The sequence below is a fragment of the Oreochromis aureus genome, linkage group 3, assembly GCF_013358895.1.
Source record: "Oreochromis aureus strain Israel breed Guangdong linkage group 3, ZZ_aureus, whole genome shotgun sequence".
Taxonomy (NCBI): Eukaryota; Metazoa; Chordata; class Actinopteri; order Cichliformes; family Cichlidae; genus Oreochromis; species Oreochromis aureus.
This window is the reverse complement of record NC_052944.1, coordinates 13,009,386-13,024,647: the sequence shown is the minus strand read 5'-3', so window position 1 is coordinate 13,024,647 and position 15,262 is coordinate 13,009,386. Positions and strand designations below refer to the sequence as shown.

The window sequence follows — 15,262 nt, the reverse complement described above, 5'->3', positions numbered from 1 at the left end:
GCACTGGTATGGGAGGGTGGGGGCGAGGGGGGTTACTCTGGGACACCAGAACCCAGTGACATGACACAGATGCACTGTGCTACTGTGCAGAGAGCAGTGGGTGGGGGGAGGAGGGTACCGAGTGAGAGAGGAGGGGAGGAAGAAGAAGAGGCGATGAGTATCTGTGAGAGCTCGGTGCCACTGTACTGTTTCCACTCGGTGGTGAGGAGAAGACGATGGCAGGTATAGTGTAGGGATGAAAACCATAACAACAAGAAAAAAGGCAGAAGCACCAAATAATCAGAGCCTATAATGTTTGAGTATGAGAGATCTGAATTAACGTTTTACACGAAATTTGAAGCACCTGTTACTGCTGCAACCGTGAAACCGAGACGTCGGGCGAGGTTCTGCCAGCCGCTGGTCATTTTCAAACGCAGGTGGTACACAACGAAGGTGCGCGTGAGAATGAGAGCTATGTAGCACAATATTTTACTTTGTTTTAGATACAGTGGTACTGGTAATAGTTTACAGCTAGTGAGTGGCTGTCATGTGTCCCGAGTCCTGCACGCTCCACTCAGACGAGCCAAGCAGAACTTCCACGAGTGAAAACGTGGCCGACAGGAAGTATTTCCTGCTTGTCTGCTGCATGTCGGAAAGGCTGACTCCATCCAGTCCGACTTGATTCTCCTGACATTTCAGACTCCAAGCGTGAATGTTAATGTAAAGCACCGTCTGTCATACATGTCATCACATGTGCGTGCCTTTACGCTGCCCAACAACAAGGAAGAACATATCTGAAAGCATCGAATACAAACCATGAAAGGATCTTTTTAAACCAAATTCCCAACTTTTTAAATAATTTCTTTCCTGTATTAATATGAAATTTGACCAACAGGCTCGAAAATACTCTAATTATGTTTAGGTTTGTGTTATGAGGATGGTTAACACTAACATTACTGATTTTGTTCTGTCAGCGATTGTGAATGTAACATTTTTCATAATGTGTGTCACCAGGTTAGAGAGTGAGAGGAAAGTGTATTAATGATGGTAAAAAACATATAGTGTTCATTTTCAACAGGCAGAGACAGCATGTCAGAATAAACAACATTCATCCACATCTTTGTGGCAGGAAGCAACTGGGTGTATAGGAAATGTAGTCTTAATGATAGTAATATAAATTCTGAAAAACAAAAGCTGTCAGTCATCTCCTCCATTTGCCTACTTATTTTAGACTAATTATAGTGACATATTCCCATTTGACAGGGATGCTTAAAAAATGCAGCCACCTCAATGCAAAGCACAGACTGCAGCCTATAGAAAATTATATATGCCGTCTCGTCTGCACAATAACATACGCCCACACGCCCGTGCACATGAACTCATTTCCAAGTCGCATGCAAAGGACCTTACAGCTGAAGAATGTGTGTTTCCACCCACACAAACACACAATTACTGGCTTTTCTTTCCACTACACTACATATATGCCAAGCACATGCATTTATGCACAAGCGGGCAGGCACAGTGGCACAGTTTTCCATCCATCCCTTTACCCTCCACCCCCCCTCCCTCCCCTATTTGTCTCTTCCCTTGCCGTACACCTGCCAGGCCTACAGCAAGGTCACACACCTCAATTACCCCGCGCACATGCACACACATATGCACAAAGAGTGAGAGAGAGAGTGCGATAGTGAGGGAAGATAAGAAAGGAGGGGGCGAGAGCAGATTTCACGCTACCCTGAGCAATGGCTAGCATGCACTAGTGTTTCTGACATTTTATTTATGATGTGCAGTGTTCAGTCCCCAGCTCGCTTTTCTTTCTTATCTCTCCCTTTGTGTCTCTGACTCAGACTGCCATATATATGTTACCCTTTGTTAAAAGAAACCCAGAAATAGAGCGCACTAAGTTTACAGAATCCACCATCTGTGACTTATAATTTAAAGATATTTTTCGGTCCATGCAGTTTTGAATGTCAGCCAAATTTTAAAACACTCCGCAGTATTTTACTCATCAATCGCCAATAGTAGCTGAAACCTGAGTAGCAACTTTGAATGACTAGCTGAATGTCAATAACAGATATCAGGCGGCGATAGCAACGCTAATCTACCTCACAAATACAGCCACGAATCCCAGTGTGCCCGATAGCCATATTAATACAGCAGCTGTGTATGTGATCCTCCTATTAGAGCTTTCCATATCTGCAGGCAGACTGCTGTTCACCCGAGCAGCCACAGGAGGCAGCCAGCTGTGTTTACACTGTGGGTTAATGTAGCTACCATATGGCCACAGAGCACAGGACACACGCAGCGGACACCACCGCTCAAACACCACACTGCTGCACCCAGGAAGCGTTAAAAGCAGGAATTTGATAGGAAGAGTCGCCTGAGCCTGAAACTGAAGAGAGGAGACAGAAAAAATTTGTGGGAGAATATTTTGCAAGCAGCGGGAGGGCGGAGGACTTGTTTAGCCTCAAACTCTCCGTAAGAAGGGAAACACAGTATATTAAAACCACCTACACGTCGACCTATGCCCATCAGCGGATGAGTGTAGGAGTTTTTAATTTGTTAGCCATCTCTTATTAAAGGATTCTGAACTCCCAAAGCCACTTGAACTTATGACCTGAGGATTTTCTATACATCTGAATGCATTTAAGGTCACAGGTTTTTATTTCCTATTTGCAGCTCTGCTACCTTCAGCACAGAGAGGAAAAACATGCAAAGAGAAGCCCGAGTACACACACAGTGAAGCATGTAATTCTATACATCCTTGATAGAAATCCTGTGGGACAGACTCAGCCTGTCTCATGACCTCCTCCATCACCCTGCCCCACCCAACCCACACGCAGACAATCCACACTATATGGTATCGCTGCAGTACAGTGCAGGCAAATGTGCAGCTTGCCGGCATGCATCTAACACCAGTCGAACAAAAGAGAACAACAGAGAAAATCAATAGAGATTGAAAATGTGACGTCATTGAGGGGTAAAACCGCAAAGGATTGTGGGAACCCAAGGCAAGAGGTACTAGCGCACGCAGGCTTTCAATTGAAATAAGTTACACAGCGATAAAAGAAACAAAAATGCCAAGAACCTGTTGTATTATTAACTGCACAAGCCGGGCGAACGACAGCGCGTGAAGTCGACGGGAAATGCGTTTGGTTTTATCGGATTCATCAGATTTTTGTCTCAGTGATTGCCCAGTACGATTACAGCATACAATATTATTATCACTGCTACATTTCTGTAATGCATACCATATATTCTTTGCACTACTAATTAATTACCGTGAGCTAAAAGGTCCTATTTATAAACGGTTCACGAATGTGTAATGAAGACGATTTGTGAGACAGGTAAACTTACCGTTGTGCGCACGATGGTCTTGTGCTCAACACGGTGCATTTCTAGGTCCTGTACCCTTCCGTCCGTGAACTGCACCTGGGCCTGTTGCAGTGACCTGAAGTTACTAAAGCGTCATGAGTGTATGCACTCACTCCAAGAACCATGTAATTATAAATCTGAGCGTGGTTAAAGTTGGGCAGCACGCTGATGTCTTTTGTCCAGTCTGTGTGCTCGTAAAGGGTCTAACCCTTTCACTCCTTTGATTTTTCCAAGTACCTTTTCTTTGCCTTTTCCTCGAACGGACCGGCATTGTTCTCCTTCGTTTTGTACATTATTTTTTGGTGAGAAAAGAAAAAGCAAGACGGTATTGGAACGTGAGAAAAAACGTTTTGCGGTGCTGCAAATGCTTGCATTTGATGCGGTAATTTAAATGTCCTGCCTTCACCTCCCGGCATGCAATGCGCGAAAGTCACGTGGTCTGTCAATCTCTATTATAATGTCCAAACGCGCGCACAGCTACCTCCTTCTCTCTCCTCTGATCTCTGCAATCAAAGCCATCTGATCACAGTGTGTGTGAGCGACTGATAGAAAACTGCCAAAATGCAAGCGGATGGGGTGTAGACGATTGGGTTTTAGGGTTTTAAATGACTAAAGATTTACAAGGTTAAGGTTGAGATGAAGGAAAGGCGAGGGGAGGATTAATGAAAGATGGGAAAAGGCTGTGAATGGACAGAAAAGATATTGGAGGGAGGTGAGGGAGGGTGCAGACAGAGCAAGGAAGGAGGAAGGACCAGACTTCAAGGCAGATCATATTACTAGTCTGGGGGCAAACACACACACACAGACCCATAAAGGTCACAGCGTACCCGCTGCCCTCCAGACACACTCACGCAGAGACACAGATCTCCTCATAAACACTCAGCGACAGACCAGTTTTGATTTCACACACATTTCTTTTAAGTCTGCAGAACCGTTAAAACAAAGAAAGTCAATCACACATGTAGAACGAGGCTAATGAAGTTACAAACATGAAAGCTGAATCTTACCAGAAAAACAAAAAAGAGTGACTCCAGCGTGGCTCAGCTGTGACTTTTGAATCACGCATTGAGAAGAAGTGGAGCGAGAGACATTGTTGGGCACACAAAAGCACAGTTATCACAGAAGTTACACAAGTGAGAGGAGGTCAGGGTTCAGTGTGGAACTAGGTTAAAGAGACAGGCAACGCCGCACATGTGTGAGAGAGAAAGTAAGAGCGGTGCGAGAAAGGCTGTTCAGGGGAACGACTGGACCCAGAGTTTTTTTAAAAAAATAGCAGGAGGATAAATTAGAAGAAGAGGAAAAAGTAGTGGAAGGATTTAAAAGAAGCAAAAGAAAAGAAGGAGGAATGACAGGGAAGGTAATAGGAAAGAAAAAGAAAGCTGAACTCAGCCTTCCTTACTAACAGGTAATTATACCTGCCAGAGCCTCCAGTCACACACAGACAGACCTTCAACTTCCTTCTCCTAATAATGGTCCTCTGTCTGCTTAGAAACATAATCAGGTTAATGCATTACTTTCAATCAGCTGGATCAATCGAGGTCACTGTGGGGTCACCGTTCATGTGCACATGCACGTTTTGCAGGCGTGATTAATACGCACACTTGTAATATTCAAATTAAAGACTTTGCTTTAAACTCCAATTATCACAAAATCTTCCCTTAATGAGTTTAAGTCGTTTGAAAGACACATTCAAGTGTCATATTATGCCAGTACTACAAATACCAGTTAAAACGAACACCCCGTCTGCAAAGCCACCCCTCACGAATGTGATGAAGAGGCATAATGAGTGTAATGGAACCCCTGTGCCTCTCTTCCTTGAATGCACAAGTAGCTCATTTAGGGTTATACAAGCTTTGAGTTTGCGCATTCTGCAGTAAAAATCTGATGTAAGTATGACAAACCTCGACACATTAATCAAACAGCGAAGCCGGTGCGGGACTAAATACCGCATTCCGTTCTTGCATCATTAGCGGCAGAAGTTAAACACATATCCTGCACGCAAACCCCCTTTTTCTGACTCTGGGCCACCGCTCTCGAGTGCGCCTCCAAGGACGCGCGCGCTCATGCGTTCCCCAAAGCCGAGAGGCAGGTGTGAGTATACAAGCAAATTCACGCAAACGCGTAATGAGAAGCTGCGCAGGACCACATCGCTTGGTGCGAAGCGCCGTAAATAAACAAATACGGGGAAAACACAAAGAGGACAGCCCAAGATAGAACCTTTAAAGAGCATTCTATCGCATGCAATTGCAGGGTGCAGTAAATGCACGCGGCACTGGCCCAGCTGCTGTGCGTTTGTGTGTTTATGCAGTTGCATTATAGATTCCTTTTTTTGTGTGTGTGTGCAGTTTACATTCCAGCCATGTAGTAGCTGCTATTCACAGTGCAACAGCAGGATACGCCTCGGAGTGCACACAGCTTCATGACATAAGATGCTAACAATCAGTACAAGCAATACAACAGAAGGAACAAATACTTCCTTATCATTAGATGTACTTGGTACAAAATGCAGCTGACTGCTGTTTATTGTAAAACTCATTCTTTGGTGTTGCTTAGCCTCTCTGTGATCCCTCCCATTGTATCATGAGCTATAAAGAACTGCAGGGCCCATTATTACTGAGCTAGCACAGTTTAACAGTCTACAACCATCCATGCACATTATGCAAGAGGTGCTGTAAACATACGCACAGTTCCACCGTTGACCTTTATAAAGCAGCAATAAAATCAACCACGGGCCAAAGACTTTTGCTTTAGATGCACACACACACACACACACACCTGTGCCAGTCACTCACACGCTCTGTGTGTGCCTGTGTGTGTGATTTATGGATTTGGGGTTTCTCTAGTTGTAGTGACAGAGCCCTCTCCTGACTGAAACAACTGGAAGTCATTACCTTAAAATCAACAAACCCTGGCCCCTCTCCTCTACACAAAGAAGCCATGTGCACACTCAGCATACTACGCCTGCCAATGGGTCTGTGTGTGTGTGTGTGTATTCTCAATGTCTCAGCATGGCTACTTTTCTTTCACCGTCCCAGACATCTCTTCATCTGTGCTCCCCTTTTCTTTTCTCTCTTTCTAATTCGTCTCTCTCTCTCGAGCGTCACAGGCTGCAGCTCAGAGCCAAACCTATCTGTGCAAATAAGAAGTCGAGCAGTACGTGCTCCTAACCTTCCCTCAACCTGCCCAGCTTCTCTGCCTTTTGTCTCGCACTCGGCTAATCAAACAGCATCTTACGCAGGCTAGTTACCGTGGTACGCATTAGCACCAAGGCCAAAGCTAATCTTCTTGAGCCCTTTGACCCCTGCATAATGGAATTAGTCACCTAAGCCTTATCCCTTTGTGTTTTAACAAACTCTGGAAATATATATAACTACTGCAATTAAAGATGAAGCATAGCACTAGCTCATTTAGCCAAAAAACAAAACAAAAAAATGAATCAATAAAAAATGCTCTTTGAACACATGACAGTTGTGAAGGTAGAGTTTACTCACGGCACATGTACTATTTGACACACCAAATTGCACCTTGCTTTGGAAACAGTACAAAGACAGCTGGTACCACCCACTATACACGCACAGCTCACCAAAGCCCGATTCTTTCCAAATCAAACACATATCATTTTTTTTTTAAACAAACTGCAATTAATGTCCAAGCAAAATATGAATGAATCGGTCTAGATTAAGCCAGTATTTGGCTTAATCACTGTTTTACGCTATATTCTGCACACATGAGCTCAGAACCACTTTTGTCTTCTCAGTTTTGTCCAGAACTGCAGCGATGACTCGAAAGCGTCACCGTGTTGAGCTGTCAGCTCATTGGATCAGTTCCAGGAGCAAACAGACAATTATGAACATCAAAGCGTCTCAAACTATTGCTTGAACACGAGCTGTTAATAGCCCAGCCCCTCTCTCCGCAAACACAAGCCAGCCACGGCGCCAGCCATCCACCCGTCCTCCCCTCACCTCCACCCCTGAATCGCCTATCTTTCCTGTCTGCTCCTCTCCTTCTCCTTCTCCTCCCCCCTTTCCAGTTTTTTAAACATGAGGGGGGAGGGGGGCTCACCCCTCCCCCCTTTTCCCCTCCTCTTCCCCCCCCCCCCTTTTTTTTCTTCGCCAGGCAACACACTCAATCACTCTTACCCCCCCACCCCACCTCCTCCCCACTGCTATCTCAACCTCCATTCCAATGAATGTGCAATCCCCCCACCCCCCTCCAACCCACCCCTTTTCTTCAGCCATGGGGGACTGCCCTGGGGCTGAGGAGGGGGTAAAGAGGAGAGCAGCACATGTACACACACAATTTCAGTCGCAAAAACACAGCACCCCCACCCCCACCCGTCCATCGTGTATCTGTGTGTTTGCGTATGTGCACATCTGCAGAGGAACACAGGAACATGGTGGGTGACAGACGTGAGGGGGGGAGTTGGGTGGCGTCCTAATGGCTCTCAGTGCAGGAAATGGCTTGTTGCTACACAGACAGCTCCAGAGTCAACAGTCATCACAGGCCTCATCCCCATATTTTATCTGCATTGGCAAAACACACGTCCACTCGCAGCTGGGCAGGGTCAGCCCCTCCCACCGACTAATGACTATGCAAAACTGTTCCTGCAGGGCAAAAAAATACAACTGCAGCCGTCATGAAGGTAAACTGTAAGGAATCTGTGTGGGCACATCATTATGCCATGTTTATGTAGACCTACCTAAAAACTCTGTACCTGTGGTGCACACTACATGTATTGTTTTAAACCTATGTTAACTTTCTGTTAGGTTTTCCTGGAAAGTAGCATTTGGTTTCGTATGATGAAAAATATGAGCTGCTTTAAAATGCAAGAATGCAAAAAAACCAACTCAAATTCATTGCTTTTCCTTTTTGCTCCTTCACTGCTCACATTCCATTATTTAATGTCTTTGTTCTAATATAACACCTGAAAACTAACACGCAGCAACTCTGTGACCTGCCCTATCTTAATCAGTTCTGCCCAGCTCTAATGTCAGATCATGCTCTCTGCTAATACAGCATACTCTGTTCTCTCTATGGGAACCAGCAGCACAGTATAAACAGATTAGCGCAGCATTAGTGCTGGCTGCGTCCTGTATACAGTATTTCCTAATTGGGCAAGGCTATGTGGGATAGAGAGCGTGCAGCTATGATGTATTCCAGTCCACAGCAGGCGTCCCTGGCTGAACCATGCCTGGCACGCCACTACAGGATAATGACAGCTGGACAGGAAGTGGTGGATATATATAAAAAAAAAAATAAAAGGTAGGAAAAGGAAACAAAAGATAAAAGGAAAGAAATGTCAGAGCAGAAGATGTTCTACTTCCATTGGTAATGGACTAATGAAAAAAAGAGAGAGAAAGGAGGAAATTCCCCAGGGAAAACAGGAAGGGTGGGGGCAGCAAATAAAATAGTAACAGAGATTTTTTTTTTGCCTTGTGTGTGGAAATGTGTGTGTGCGCATGTGCAGACCCGGACGCTCACGTGTGTGAGTGGGAGAACTGGAGGGATCAGTTTACAGTAGGACGCGTGAGATGTCTTTCTAGTCAGGCTTTTATTCTAGGAATGTTTGTATTGGTTTGAACACAGGGGGGCAAGGACTTAATTAGGACAGGGACCGACACATCAATACACACACACACACTCACACAAATGCACACAAAGTCACATAGTGACACCAATATTAGCTCCAGGCAGACGCCGGCACAAGTGTTGAGTTTCTCACACGCTTACACTGAGGAGTGTGCACATAAACACACACACACAAACACACACCACACACTCATTTTAAAAAACAAGTGCTAACCACAAGACCAGAGCAGACCAAACCCCCCCCCGCCACCACCACCAGACCACAACACACTTGACAGGACAGCGCACACTTTGTATTAGTGAGCCGTGTGTGTTGAAAAACTAATAATGGGAGTCGGCATCTGTGTGTGCAGAAGAGACAGGCATTCACCCAGTGCCTGAGCGGTAAAGTCCCAAGATCCATGTTCCAGCACAGTCACCTGCCAATATCATGACAGAGAGATGAAGTCAGAAAGTGCAAGAAAAAGGAAAGCACTGAAAAAAAGCAGAAGAAGAATGTGCAAGAAATAGAGAAAGCCTTTGTGCAAAGCTGGCATTTAAATCAGCATGGAGTGAAGAGTAAAGAGGAAAGAAGGAGAAAAGAAACGCAAGAGTGGAGAGGAGGAAGGATGAAGAAGATTTTTTTAAAAAGACACAAGTAAAAAAACCAAAACCCTACTTTTGTGTTTTGTTTTGTGAGCCAGCTGGCTGCAGATCCTCCTGGAGCATTTAGATCACCCTGCTGTGAACCGAACCGCTGGTTTTCAAACCAGCATGCTGGGAGCTTTAAGACTCTTCTTACTGGGTTTCTTCTGCTTCCCAACAATAGTTTGATTTCAGAATATTTGCTTGCATGAAAAGCACCAAGAACTGCCATATGATGGCTATTATGACAGAAGCCTTAACTCTACACACAATCAGCCAGAGCAGGACAACTCCTAATTCAAAAAAAAAAAAAGAGAGAGAAAAGAAAAAGGAGGGGGCTTAGTTGTTCAGTGCTTGTCTATTTTGGGGGCATCCCTTACATGCAAAAGTTTGGGTACACCGCGAGACATAAACACTCATGGCTGTCCACAAAAGCGTACACATACACACACACACACAGCCCCAGCTGGAGCACACAAGCTCCCTTTGTGCTGTATTCCTCACGCCTTTCAGCCTTAGCTTCAGCCTTTAGCTTTAGCTTCTCTCCATCTGCACACACACACAAACGCACACACAGAGCAACTTTCTCCTGCTTTTGTCTGCAGAGCGGCAGTGGTCAAACAGCTGAGAGGTTTGTGGATAGGAAGCTCGCCTTACCGTGGCCAGGTCCAGGCCGAGCACAGAGGGGAGACCCAGGGCTGGATCGGTGGTGTAAAAATAAAAAAAAATTAAAAAAATAAAAAAATTCCAAAAGCAGCTTGTCGGTTAGAGCGTCAGCCAGCTCAGCAGATTCCCACTACCTTCCCTTCCCTCGCCTTTCCTGCTGTCTTGCCTGCCTGTGCTCCCAGCTTTGTGCGTGCCTTGTATTTTCCCTTTAAACTGCACAGGCTGCTTCCCCCCACCTCCTCAGCGCACACACGCGCACTGAGCCAACACACAAAACACTCACTGCTCCTGAATATGACACTGTTGTCAAAAGCATTCAGTGCAGTGTTGTTGTTGCTGTTGTATATATATATGTATATTTCTTATTCTACAGCCTGCAAAGGAAGAACTGAAGGGGTGAGTGGGGAAAAAAAAGACACCAAAACAGAAATCCTCTTTGTCTTTCTTCTTCTTTTTCTTCTCTAAATAAAATAAAAGTGACACTGCTTTTAGATCCTGCTCTTCTCCTCGGTCTGTGTTCCTCTTCCTCACCCTCTCTCTCTATCTTTCTATATTCTGTCTCGCTTTTTTCCCCCACTCAGTAGTCAAACAAAGAAAGGAAAGGAACAGAGCGAGCGCACACACACACACACACACACACACACGTGCGCACAAACACGCACACACATACATATATAACACACATTCGGCTGCTTTCTCTCTCTCTTGCTCTCTCTCCCTCTCTCTCTCTCACATGCACAAGCTCGGAGCCCAACCCCCCAGCCTGCCTCCCTCTGATTTTTTTTTTCACTCCCTGCCTTTCTCTAAACAGCACCTCCCCCCTTTCCACCCCCCCTCACCCCCACCCCCCCATCCCTCCCTCAGCCTGATCTGGCCTCGTTCTCATTCGTCTACCACCGCTCTCTCTGTTTCTCTCCCTCCCTCCCTCTGTGTCAAGCAGATGGGATTGGAGAGCAGAAGGAGCCTCCGTGCTCGCTCTCCACCTCGATTTCTCTTCTTCATTAATGTGATGTAAGCCTGATGGAGACGTGCATTGACCTACAGTAGACGCACTAATGATTACAAAAAATATAATCAATACAGATGTAGAAAACTGGTGGTGTTTTATAAAACTCTGATGATGCTGCCATGCAGATGTGAATGATGCGAGAAGCCGGTGATGACCCACTTAAACACTGGACGTGCAGATCATGTCTATATTGGGTCCATCGGTCCTCTGTCAATTCTTGACATCTATACGACGTCCGACCATGACCCGACCTGGACGTCAATATGACTGACGTTCAACATTTGAACTTTGCATCATCAAATTTACATGATTAATAAATGTAATTTAATATATATATATGAATGGCAACATTGTCATTATCAACACGATACATATGAATACAGATTATTTATAAGCAAACATGATTTATTATGCGTTAGCCTACTTTATTCAGTACTTGTGGGATTTTTTTTTGTTATTTCACATTTTCCTGTTTTTCCTTAATTGGTTTATTTATTTCAATGAATCGGCTTATTTGTTTGTAACCAGGTTAAAAAAGTCATTTATTAAAATGTGTTGAAATATTAAAAACATTGAAATCCATGTTAAAATGTAAAATAATAATGGTTAAAGTATTTGGAAAACATTTGGAATTCCGTTTAGAAGAAGTACAATGTGTTTAACAAGATTAAAAGAGCATTTGCATTATATAGTCATTTTCACGAGTATAGTGTTTTATTGTGAAGAGCTTTGTAAGAGAAAGCGAATTTGGCTGTGATCGGTAGCTGGACTGAGAGAAGTTGCGATGCACGGGTTGTGCAAGTATGAATGTTTGAACTCGACTATCTGCTCTACGGTCTTTGTCGATGCCCACATTTTGCAAACTGCCTGTAAGACGCTGGGAACATTTCTGCTCCAAAGCCACCAAGCAGCTGCTCAGTTCTGTTTTAGCGTCAAGAGCCCAGCGCCATCTTGGAGATGTCTGCTGATCACTCTGGCTTCCTGCATTCCTTCACACATGACTGTTTCTGTACAGAAAACATGTCCTCCACTCTCTGGAAGCATGGGACTACAGCGCCTATGGTACGACGTCTAAAATATGTCGAAGTTGGACAATGAAAGGACGTCTACAGCGACCGCGTTTGGATTATAAATAGCGTGTACATGGAGGACCTACTGGAGTCAACACTAGACATTCAGCAGACACTAAAAAAAAGACGTCATCTGGCGTTACAAAGCAACCCATTCAGTGGACCAAATTTCTACGTCCAAAAGTGACTTATAAAAGACGTCACTCTGACGTCACTTTGCGCAGTGGGGAGGCTTTGGGGAACAGAGACCAACACGAGGCTTAGTGAGAACAATGGTGTCCAGTTTAAGAAACAACCCGACCTACGTTTACAGACTTTGGGATTTATTTCTAATTGAATTAATCAGACCCCATCGGATGATTTCCATTCAGTCGTTTCCACCTTCTAAACTTTTGGGGGTGTTTTGTTGTGCAAAATTTTAACCTAAAGAATAATTCCCATTTTATGACGACTTGGCCTAATTCTTCATAGTTTTTAACCTTAATTAATCTGAGTCACTGATCCAGCGTTTAGAAAATGGTCCGACTTGGCTCACTTGCAACCTGCTCCAGTTCTGCCAACAGTTAAGGCAAATCAGATCACATCATAAAGCTGTAACGATCCTTCATAGTCTGCATGTGTGTAACTACTAAACAAAGTTGAGACTGAACAGTGTGGCTAATTTGTTTACGTATGTTTGATATGCAGGTTTAACTGGAACCTCATCTGCTCAACTTTTTACTGATACATGTAACAGTAAAAACACCTATATATAGGCACACACATACACACATATATATGGGACCCCCATTTAGACTGAATGTCAGCCTTTATGTTTTCCACTACTTTCTTTTCTTCCACTGCTTTGCTAGTGTTTTTGTTATCTTGAGGACATCACAAGACATTTGTGTAACTAATGAAGAGCTTTTCAGATTGATGCTGAGCGTGCAAGGCTGACCAATGAACAAGGAAAGCTATTCAAAATGATCTTTTAAAGTTTTTTCTAACAAGTAACACTTTGTTCAGAGAAATTTCAGCTTTGGGCTACTTTATTAAATGAGTGGGTACAAAATGTGCTGCATGTACAGCAGGCACAGAAACTAAGTTCAGGGTTAGAGACAGTAGTGTCCACTTGCTGACATGTTGCACACAAAAATACATACTCCATGCTTCCTCTTCCTCACAGAGTTGTTTCCTAAAGCTCACGTTTAGACCCACATAAACACACAGAATGCCCTTTTAAGTGCTGTCCACATGCAGGAAGATGGAATTCCAGAGCAAAGAGAAAAAGTACAGTCGGAAAGCCGGGAAAGAGGGAGACAGGAGGGGGGGGTTGGCGGTTATGGGGTGACGGTATGGAAAGTACAGCATGGAGCCACTGCTCTCTGACCAGGGCACAGACTGGAGGAAATATCGGCACCATTATTGCACTGCCTGACTCCTATAGACCCCAACCCCCCCACCCGCAACAAAAATGTAGGGGTACCATGACACACAGCTCCACGCTGCATGACCAGAATAGTGAGGTGACAGAGAATATTGAGACAGAAACACTGAGCCCTCAGTGTTTCTGTCTCAATATTCTCTTTCCAATAACAAGCATTTGAGTACAAAGTTGAACAGGACAACTTAAACGCCTGCTGCATCACTGTTATAGATGCACAGCGTGTAGATCCATAAATATTTAATATATTTTCAGCTGCAGTGGAAAATTAAAATGTATTATTAGTGACTATGACTTCTGATCAGTGCTGGCTGTAACGCGTACCAAAGTAGCGCTTTACTTCAGTTTCATTGCACTCGGCTGTGATGCAGTAACGTAACGCACTGCTATAACACTTCCGTCACAATAAAGTTACAATTTTGTCATTACTTGCATTACAAAAGGTTCTTCATCATCTGCACGGTGGAAAAGAAAATGATGGACATTTATACAAGTTTTCGTACACATTACTTACAGGTGTCAGTTCAAACGTAAAAGCAAGCGGTATAATTCGGTAACCTCGGAGGAGTACGTGAGACAAAGATACACTATGTTGCCAAAAGTATTCTGTCATCCTTCCAAATCATTGAATTCAGGTGTTCCGATCACTTTCATGGCCACAGGTGTATAAAATCAAGCACCTAGGTATGCAGACTGCTTTGGCAAACATTTGTGAAAAACTGGGTCGCTGTGATAGGATGCCACCTGTGCACATTTGTAAAATTTCCTCGCTACTATTTCACAATCAGCTGTTAGTGGAATTACAAAAAAGTGGAATGACACCAAATCAGCCACAAATTGGTAGGCTGGGTCAGCAGATGGTGAGGCACGTGGTCCGCAGAGATTACCAACTTTCTGCAGAATCAATCACTACAGATCTCCAAACTTCATGTGACCTTCAGACTAGCTGAAGAACTGTGCGTAGAAAGCTTCATGGAGTGGGATTCCATGGACGAACAGCTGCATCCAAGCCTTACATCACCAAGCGCAATCCAAAAATGATCAGTGGTACAAAAGCATGTTGGAATGCTCTCTGGAGTGATGAATCACGTTTCTCTGTCTGGCAACCCGATATACGAGTCTGTGTTTGGCGGTTCCCAGGTGAATGGTACTTGTTTAAGTGCACTGTGCCAAGTGTAAAGTTTAGTGGAGCGGGGGCTCATAGTGTGGGGTTGTTTTTCAGGGTTTAGATTCAGCTCCTTAGTTCCAGTGAAAGGAACTCTTAATGCTTAAACTTACCAAGTCATTTTGGACAATTTCATGCTCCCAACTTTCTGGGAAAAGCTTGGGGACGGCCCTTTCCTGTTCCAACATGACTGCACACCAGTGCATAACGCAAGGTCCATAAAGACACGGATGAGTGAGTTTTGGTGTGGAAGAACTTGACTGGCCTGCACAGATTCCTGATCTCAACCTGACAGCACACCTTTGTAATTAATTAAACCAAAGCTTGCGAGCTAGGCCTACTCATCATAAGATCAGTGTCAG

The 15,262-nt window shown here is 44.3% G+C and overlaps 1 protein-coding gene across 4 annotated transcripts in view; it reads right to left on the bottom strand.

The window, feature by feature from the left end:
• kdm6ba (lysine (K)-specific demethylase 6B, a) overlaps nucleotides 1–15,262 on the bottom strand; it is a 107,165-nt gene that overhangs the window by 38,861 nt on the left and 53,042 nt on the right. For 3 of the 4 annotated variants that reach the window (XM_039609385.1, XM_039609383.1, XM_039609388.1), the window contains exon 1: nucleotides 10,225–10,818. The exons of the other annotated variant lie outside the window; for it this stretch is intronic. The gene's annotated coding sequence lies outside the window, so the exon portion shown is untranslated. Of the gene's footprint in view, nucleotides 1–10,224; nucleotides 10,819–15,262 lie in introns of those variants that run through there. 4 annotated transcript variants of the gene reach the window in all.